This window comes from Silurus meridionalis, chromosome 4 (assembly GCF_014805685.1).
Source record: "Silurus meridionalis isolate SWU-2019-XX chromosome 4, ASM1480568v1, whole genome shotgun sequence".
In the NCBI taxonomy this organism is placed as follows: domain Eukaryota; kingdom Metazoa; phylum Chordata; class Actinopteri; order Siluriformes; family Siluridae; genus Silurus; species Silurus meridionalis.
Genome location: NC_060887.1, coordinates 37950168 through 37960143, shown reverse-complemented (window position 1 = coordinate 37960143; position 9976 = coordinate 37950168).

Here is a 9976-nt window from a genome sequence, read left to right as displayed (position 1 = left end):
ATACATTTTAAAAAACCATAAGACGGAATAATTCACACTTATACATCAGTGTATACTGCATTATAAACATAGGAATGAGAATAAGCAAGTGCATCACTTGTGATAGGAAAAATAATAGAAATGCACTATCAGTGTTAATATAATAAAGGAACCAGGAATGAACAGATGGAGAACCTCACCTGGTTCCTCAACACCAGCTCTATCACAAAAAAGACCAGCAACATCTCTAATTCTTGAGAAAGCTGAGGAAGGCCCAGATCTTATCACCAATCCTTTACAGAGGGATTATCAAAAGCATCCTGAGCAGCAGGTTTGGGAATATTGCAAGACCGCGCCGCAGAGAATGAGGACGGCTGAGAAGATCTTCAGGGTCTCACTCTTTGCTCCATCATGAACATTTTTTCACAAATTGCATCCACACACACACACACACACCCCAAAATGGCAAATACAACCAAAAATGTGTTGGGAAATAAAATAGAAATAATTTCAACCTCATTTTTTGGACTGGTGAGCTTTGACTGTGTGTTTCCAGATGCAATGAAGCGTTTAAATAAATGTTAAAAAAGATAGCTACTATAAAAATGGTCGTTGATCTGTGAAATGTCAATCCATACCAAGCCATTCTGGAATGGAAGGTTCTGGACAGTGTCAGAAAGCTCTCTCTCAATCACAACTCATGGGTCCTTCAACAAGACCTCAAACATCTACAGCAGAACAAAACACTGCATTATCCTGACTGGGATTTCTATAGGCCAAGATCTGAATCCTCTCCAACATTTATGAAAAGATTTCTAAAACCCCAATGGCTGCAACACGTCTCAAAAAAAGTTGGGCTAGGACCATGTTTATCACGTCTTCTGTCTGTATACATCTGGGAACTAAGGAGACCAAATTTTTGGAGAAGAATGTTGTCCCATATGTGTCTGATATGAGATTGTAGCTCCTTAACAGTTCTGGGTATTCTTTGTTGTGTTTATCATTTCATGGTGCACCAAAAGTTTTTTAAATGCCTGTCTGGTGGTAATACAGTGATTCCCATTTCAGTTTTAAATGCAGTGCCTCCTGAGGGGCCAGAAGATCATCCGATAATGATTTTCGCTCTTATTTCTTGTGCACAGAGATTTCTCTAGATGAAGTACTCAACTGTTTTGCAATATTATGTTGAGTTTTTCACCGATTAGTGAAGCTTCACCCATTTTTACTTCTGAGAGACTCTGCCTCTCTAAGATACACTATTTATACCCAGTCATCTTACTGACATGTTATTAATTAGCATTATTAGTTGCAAAACGTTTCTTCAACTGAATAATTATAATAACACGCACCTTTTCCAGACTTTTGTTGCCCAGTCATTTTTGTGACGTGTTGCGGCCATCAAATTCAAAATTACGTTTTTTTTTACTTCCTTCAAATTTCCATTTGCAAATCGCTGCATTCTGTTTTTATTTACATTTTACACAGTGTCCCAATTTTTGGGGGGAATATGGGTTGACAGCTGGAGCAGACAGCTGGAGCGGTTTGATCATGAACAGAGGACCGGAGGACCAGTGGACAGGTCCAGCAGTGTTACTGAGAGCTACATGAATCGCCATGATGCCTCGAAAGGGTGTACGACAAAATCTTAGATTGGGGTGCCATTATTTCTGGCCATGCTATTTCCATTTAACTGAGTCAAAACCGTTAGGTTTTTATCAAATAAGGAATGAACCATGATAGATGGAGCAGTTACTTTTGTTTATTTGAAGTTACTTTTGAGAAAATTGCAAAAATTCTTCTATTTATCATAAAAACCTACTATTAACTGTGCTGTTGCATTGCATTGTGGGTAATCCTATTCAATATTCGAGTTTTAGAGAGCTGCTAGAACACATTGCTGAGACTGTACCCATGTGCTGAGTGTATTAACCTAAAGAACAGCTTCTGCTTTGGCCATTACCATGGAGCCATATTGTTTTTCACACCTCATCCATTACGGTTAGAGAGGACTACAGGGACATTTGTCAGGGATCAGAGTGAGGTTAAATGGCTTGTTTAAGTCCAAAGTGGCTGCAGCTATCAGCTGAGATCAAACCCGTGACCCTGTCTGAGTGATGGCCAAGTGCACAGATCACCGAGCTCCCATCAGGGCCCGGCGCAGCAGGATATCCGGGCTCCACGCGTTAGCTACTGTATATAACAGGATGTAAGGTGAAGGCATTCACAGATGGATAAATCTTTAAAATGTGGACCAAAATCACTGATATTACCATGAGTATGTGTTGGCTACTGTAATGGACGCTCCAAAGTCTGTGGTTTGAAGAGTCTCAGATTTAAGTCTTTTTTTAGAAGAACTATATGATTAAAAGTTTGTGGACAACCGATTACAAGTTTTTGTGCCGTTTCACATTTAGTCCCATTTCCTCGTCCAATAGATGTTTTACTAGATTCTGGAGTGTGTTTGTGGAGAGCAAGGATTGTAGTAAAGTCAGGTACTGATGTAAGTGAGGTGAGGAGGTCTGGGGCGCAGTCAGATTCCAATAGGGTAAAGATCTTCCACTCCAGCCCATGTAGAGGATATCTTCATGGATCATCATGGGCATTGTTATACTGGAAAAGGTTTGGGCCTCCTAGATCAGGTGATCTGCAGCATTCAGAGACATCCGATACTATTGTGTGCCTTAAATTTGTAATAACAGTTTGGTGGAAATGCCCGGTGTCCCAATACTTTTGGCCTATATTGTGTAGCGTCACTGATACTGGATCAGGACTGGTTTTGGTGGTAAAGTGTTAAAGTGCAGCTGAATGGAAAAGAATGTGTATTTTATCATTATCTAATATATTCTCACATTTTCTCACAATTTCTCACATTTTCTCACATTTTCTCTCATTTTATGTTTATCGTCCCTTTTAGTGGAGAAAGTACGATACCAGATGAACAATTTGTGCTTCATCAGCATCGTTTGTGAGGCTGAATGCAGAAAAACGTGTGAGTGTGTGAGAGTGTGAGAGTCAGGTTTAGCGAGTTAAACACGCATCACTTGAGTCTAAAAAGAGTAAAATGCCACTGTGAGACGACGGGATCCTGGAGGACACTGAAACCAGGTGTCTCTGCGCTGTGCAGCGAACCGAACCCCAGATTGAAACGCTTTGAAAAAGATTGTTATTGATTAAGAAACGCTGCACTTGAGAGTCGGCAACCTTTTCCAGCAATTTGTCCGCGATGGGAAAGTAGGACACGAGTCGATCGTGCTGAAGGATTGATGAATCGAGGCGGGAGCGCAATTTCTCCTGAGCGTCGAGCTTCGATCTACACACGCGTGTGCACTCGCTTGGGGAACACAGGCGAAGTTAAGGAACCTTTAACATCATTTTAATCCTCGATCACTCCTGTGAGGGTGGAATATCTACGCAGTCCAACGTGAGCAAGATGGCGGCGACCCGGTGTGTATTCTGTGTGACCTATACGGAGCAAAGAGTCTATACATTGACTATACACACACTTTATAAACGAAAGTTCGTTGTTACCTGACTTGATTGAGATGTGCTTCTTTTTGAACATTTCAGTCCACATTTTATAAGGACCTCCACTCTATTTGAAGATGTTCCACTAGATTTTGTGGAGATTGGTGATCTTCTACTCAAACCCATTGTGAAGCAGATCTTCAGAGCCGGATCTGCACCTAATGACATCCTATACATCAACTATTCATCAAGATGCGAATCGAATCAACCTTAATTATATATATAATATATAATTATAAATATATAGACTCTATCAGACCTTAGTGCAAGGCAGAGTTAGATTTCTTTTAGTTCTTTCTTTTTTTATATATATACTTGATCCGTTCCTTTACGAGAGGCCGGGACCGAAGCCGAAGCAAGTGACATGTTAATGAAGTGACAGATGGCCGAGTGAAATACACGAGGTAAGAACAGGATCACGCTGGCAGAAAGATGAATTAGATTTGGCCATAAGCTCACGCAGAAAAGCCGGCTCGGTGGGAGACGGGGTTTTGACAGCGGATCTCAGAGATACCATTATGATCAAGTGCTTACGGGACGGAGGTGAACGGCAGACAAACTGCAGCAAATTCGTCTTTGGAAGTGTGTGAGGAAAGCATCAGGGCCAGGTTTAAGGTCAGAGAAGAATCAGGAAGGAGGGCATAAAGACGCATGCGAACGGTCAAGTGGAAAGTCTACACTGCTGGAAAAAGAAGGTTTGCATCCGGAAACTAAGAGATAAAAAAATAAGGTTCAAGAATGCAAAAGAACTGCTTTTTGCATATGATCAGCAAGGAATAGCAAATGAATTGGGGCTGAACACAGAACAAGTGAACACAGTAGAGTAACACATCTATTACATTACAGAACCCAAACCAACAAATGAAGGCACATGGAGAACTTTAAATAATAAGCAGTATGAACCTTAATTCACAAGAAAGTAGAGGAAATTTGTGAAGCGTTTTATTGTGAAAACGATAGAAATCAGAGCTGGAAAGCAGGAGAGATCAGTGATGTGATGATTACACAGACAGAGGCATTCGCAGGTGAGTTCAGGAAAAAATTTGAGAAAAAATTCAGTAACAGTGTGGCAGAAGTACTGCAGCCTGGTAAATCAGAGGGATTGCACACTTGTGAGAACGTTTGTGTTCTGGACGTTGGAGTCCAAATTGGCCATGTTTGGGATTCCTTTTGTATCGGCGCATAGCGAGGAACGCGACAGTGAGGAGTGTGTTATCGCATCACGCGTGATATAAATACATTGTATATCATTTAAATAGTCTTTAATATTCAATGGAGCAACGCTTCACACGTGGAAATAAAGGGCTAATGCGCACACTGGTAAATGCTAGCCAAATGCCGATTGGTTCGTTCAGCTCGTTTGTTTAACACCGAACCAGGAAGTACAGAACTTTCGAGGCAAAAACATTAGATTAGATTGGATTGGATTAGACTGGATTAGATTTATCTTTATTGTCACTGTGCAAAGTACATGTACAGAGCCAATGAAATGCAGTTATGCACCAGAAGTGCAATAGTGGCCTATTTACAATAGCATTAAGACCCCCTTTGTTATATTTGATGCCTCCACTTCTCCCCCTGTATCTCAGGGAACAACTCATCAACGCTGAGTGGACTTTTCCTGTACAATCTCCTTTGTGCTTTTTCTCTCTCACGTGTACGTTGTGTGTCAGTGGTGGACGAAGTACACAAACCATGTAGCTGCGTAAAAGTAGATCCACTCTGTAAAATGTGACTCCATAAAAGTGTCCCTTTAAACTTTCACTTGAGTAAAAGTACAAACGTTTTTACCATCAAATGTACTTAAGTATCCAAAGTTCTGATTTATTATAACTATAATGTTTATCATTTTAGTCACATGACTCTTTACTTAATCACCTCAGTTTATGTGAAAAGACTCGAATGTGACTCTCAGCACACTGATCTATTAATAGAATCATATTAATGACTCAAACACTGATTTCTATTACAATCATCATCACAAATCCTTGAGGTCACGTGTGTTGTGGCGAGTTCGAGTCTGGAGTTTCTTCATCATTGATTCCTCTCTAAATGTTCTGCTTGATGTTGAACTGATGCTGAACTGTATGTTGGTGATCAGTAGATACACAAAGCGCCGATCAGAACACGTGTAAAACAGAGCTGATTGGTGACCATAATTTTGATCTCAGCATCTTATTTTCCTGACGTTCTCATTCCTAAAAGCTAGTGGAACATCTTCTCAGAAGAGTGGAGACAAGGCGTAACCTAGTCATTATATTTCCACGACCTAACAGCCCATAATAATGCTAATAACACACTCAGAGCCATAATGTGTTTAAGGTTTAAGTGTGATTGCTCCTTATATTCCATCTGCTGGATTTTTCACACCCACTCTTCCTTTTGAGCCGCACTATTAAAACAAAGCACAGGCGTTCCCAGCCAGCGGCGTTCACGCGCATAGCAATTAGCCGATTTCTGCGCCGCAACACAAACAGGCTTACGAGTGTAATTCCGAAGGCCTGAGCGCAGATTTTTTTATATTATCGACACGTTAAATGGTCATAACAAATCATTCCGACTCGTTCGTGAGTCATTGCGCCGTTCCGTCACATTTATTACTGTTCTTCAGGCGATCGTCCAAACGATCCCTTTTACCACACACCCTGGAGGCTCACACAGTCGCATTTAACGGCGATACGTTTAGGGAAGCGCACACGTGATACGCGGGCTCCCGCTTCATAAAGCACGTGTCACGCTTCTGCTCGTCGCCGGAGCCTTCAGACGTCCACAAAGTCGTAAATTCTACACGTAAATTTCTCATAAACAATTGGCTCGGTGGGAGACGGGGTTTTGACAGCGGATCTCAGAGATACCATTATGATCAAGTGCTTATGGGACGGAGGTGAACGGCAGACAAACTGCAGCAAATTCGTCTTTGGAAGTGTGTGAGGAAAGCATCAGGGCCAGGTTTAAGGTCAGAGAAGAATCAGGAAGGAGGGCATAAAGACGCATGCGAACGGTCAAGTGGAAAGTCTACACTGCTGGAAAAAGAAGGTTTGCATCCGGAAACTAAGAGATAAAAAAATAAGGTTCAAGAATGCAAAAGAACTGCTTTTTGCATATGATCAGCAAGGAATAGCAAATGAATTGGGGCTGAACACAGAACAAGTGAACACAGTAGAGTAACACATCTATTACATTACAGAACCCAAACCAACAAATGAAGGCACATGGAGAACTTTAAATAATAAGCAGTATGAACCTTAATTCACAAGAAAGTAGAGGAAATTTGTGAAGCGTTTTATTGTGAAAACGATAGAAATCCAGAGCTGGAAAGCAGGAGAGATCAGTGATGTGATGATTACACAGACAGAGGCATTCGCAGGTGAGTTCAGGAAAAAATTTGAGAAAAAATTCAGTAACAGTGTGGCAGAAGTACTGCAGCCTGGTAAATCAGAGGGATTGCACACTTGTGAAAACGTTTGTGTTCTGGACGTTGGAGTCCAAATTGGCCATGTTTGGGATTCCTTTTGTATCGGAGCATAGCGAGGAACGCGACAGTGAGGAGTGTGTTATCGCATCACGCCGCGTGATATAAATACATTATATATCATTTAAATAGTCTTTAATATTCAATGGAGCAACGCTTCACACGTGGAAATAAAGGGCTAATGCGCACACTGGTAAATGCTAGCCAAATGCCGATTGGTTCGTTCAGCTCGTTTGTTTAACACCGAACCAGGAAGTACAGAACTTTCGAGGCAAAAACATTAGATTAGATTGGATTGGATTAGACTGGATTAGATTTATCTTTATTGTCACTGTGCAAAGTACATGTACAGAGCCAATGAAATGCAGTTATGCACCAGAAGTGCAATAGTGGCCTATTTACAATAGCATTAAGACCCCCTTTGTTATATTTGATGCCTCCACTTCTCCCCCTGTATCTCAGGGAACAACTCATCAACGCTGAGTGGACTTTTCCTGTACAATCTCCCTTTTGTGCTTTTTCTCTCTCACGTGTACGTTGTGTGTCAGTGGTGGACGAAGTACACAAACCATGTAGCTGCGTAAAAGTAGATCCACTCTGTAAAATGTGACTCCATAAAAGTGTCCCTTTAAACTTTCACTTGAGTAAAAGTCCAAACGTTTTTACCATCAAATGTACTTAAGTATCCAAAGTACTGATTTATTATAACTATAATGTTAATCATTTTAGTCACATGACTCTTTACTTAATCACCTCAGTTTATGTGAAAAGACTCGAATGTGACTCTCAGCACACTGATCTATTAATAGAATCATATTAATGACTCAAACACTGATTTCTATTACAATCATCATCACAAATCCTTGAGGTCACGTGTGTTGTGGCGAGTTCGAGTCTGGAGTTTCTTCATCATTGATTCCTCTCTAAATGTTCTGCTTGATGTTGAACTGATGCTGAACTGTATGTTGGTGATCAGTAGATACACAAAGCGCCGATCAGAACACGTGTAAAACAGAGCTGATTGGTGACCATAATTTTGATCTCAGCATCTTATTTTCCTGACGTTCTCATTCCTAAAAGCTAGTGGAACATCTTCTCAGAAGAGTGGAGACAAGGCGTAACCTAGTCATTATATTTCCACGACCTAACAGCCCATAATAATGCTAATAACACACTCAGAGCCATAATGTGTTTAAGGTTTAAGTGTGATTGCTCCTTATATTCCATCTGCTGGATTTTTCACACCCACTCTTCCTTTTGAGCCGCACTATTAAAACAAAGCACAGGCGTTCCCAGCCAGCGGCGTTCACGCGCATAGCAATTAGCCGATTTCTGCGCCGCAACACAAACAGGCTTACGAGTGTAATTCCGAAGGCCTGAGCGCAGATTTTTTTATATTATCGACACGTTAAATGGTCATAACAAATCATTCCGACTCGTTACGTGAGTCATTGCGCCGTTCCGTCACATTTATTACTCGTTCTTCAGGCGATCGTCCAAACGATCCCTTTTTACCACACACCCTGGAGGCTCACACAGTCGCATTTAACGGCGATACGTTTAGGGAAGCGCACACGTGATACGCGGGCTCCCGCTTCATAAAGCACGTGTCACGCTTCTGCTCGTCGCCGGAGCCTTCAGACGTCCACAAAGTCGTAAATTCTACACGTAAATTTCTCATAAACGATTTGGAGTGGCAGCCGGACACCGGAAGCAGGAGGCTGGTGGGCTGAGGAAACGTCCCAAAAGACTCATTTCTATTTTTCTTCTTTTGGAGTGTTTCCTTCAGGAAATCGCACATGGAGCTCTTTTTGATTCCACAGACACTCTGTACTTTAACACTGATGATGCACTGATATAAAAACCAGGCTTGATGCACTACCTGGCCCATGTTCTGTTACTTATATCAGTGATGCTGCATTCTATATGTATATGATGTGACATTAGATATACCTTTATGGTTATCAATTATATTTTATATTATGATAGTATATTATTTGTATTATATGATATTTATTTGTTGTATATATATATATATATATATATATATATATATATATATATATATCTTTTTCTTCCACACAACTGTTTTTAGCTTTACATGGGTTGGAGTAGAAGATCTCCTGCTAGAGAGCTCTGACTTCCAACCCAATTAGGATGAATAGGAACTCTGATGGCCTTCTCACCTCCTCACCTCCATCAAGTGGATAAATGAATCTCCACAAACACTTTATCTACAAAATCTAGTTAAACGTTTAGGCAGAAGAGTGAAAGTTATTATACGTATCTACAAGCCCAAATCAGGATCCTGTGGCACACACACACACACACACACACACACACACACACACACAATGTGAGCATGAAATGAGCATTCAGAGGCACTTATCCTGTGTGTGAGAGTACTTTAGTCGAGCACTCAGTGATGTCAGGATCTGCAATTTATGAAATTCAAGGCACTTGTTTTTATTGCCCACACTCGCTCTGATATGCACTGTCGCTCTACACTTTCACTGTCTTTACATCCTCATCATATTCAAATCATATTATTTCAACACTGTAACAATGAAAAACTGATTTAAAGAAAATTCAAATCTGAAAAATCAATTTTTTTCATCTGATGTCAAATTCAAATTCAAATTTTATGTCATATACACATTCATTCACACACACATTCATTCACACACACATTCATTCACACACACATTCATTAATTCATATACACACACATTCATTCACACACACATTCATTCACACACACATTCATTAATTCATATACACACATTCATTCACACACACATTCATTAATTCATATACACACATTCATTCACATTCATTCACACACACATTCATTCACATTCATTCATTCATTCACACACACATTCATTCACACACATTCATTCACATTCATTCACACATTCATTCACACACATTCATTCATATACACACACATTCATTCACACACATTCATTTACACACACATTCATTCATTACACACAT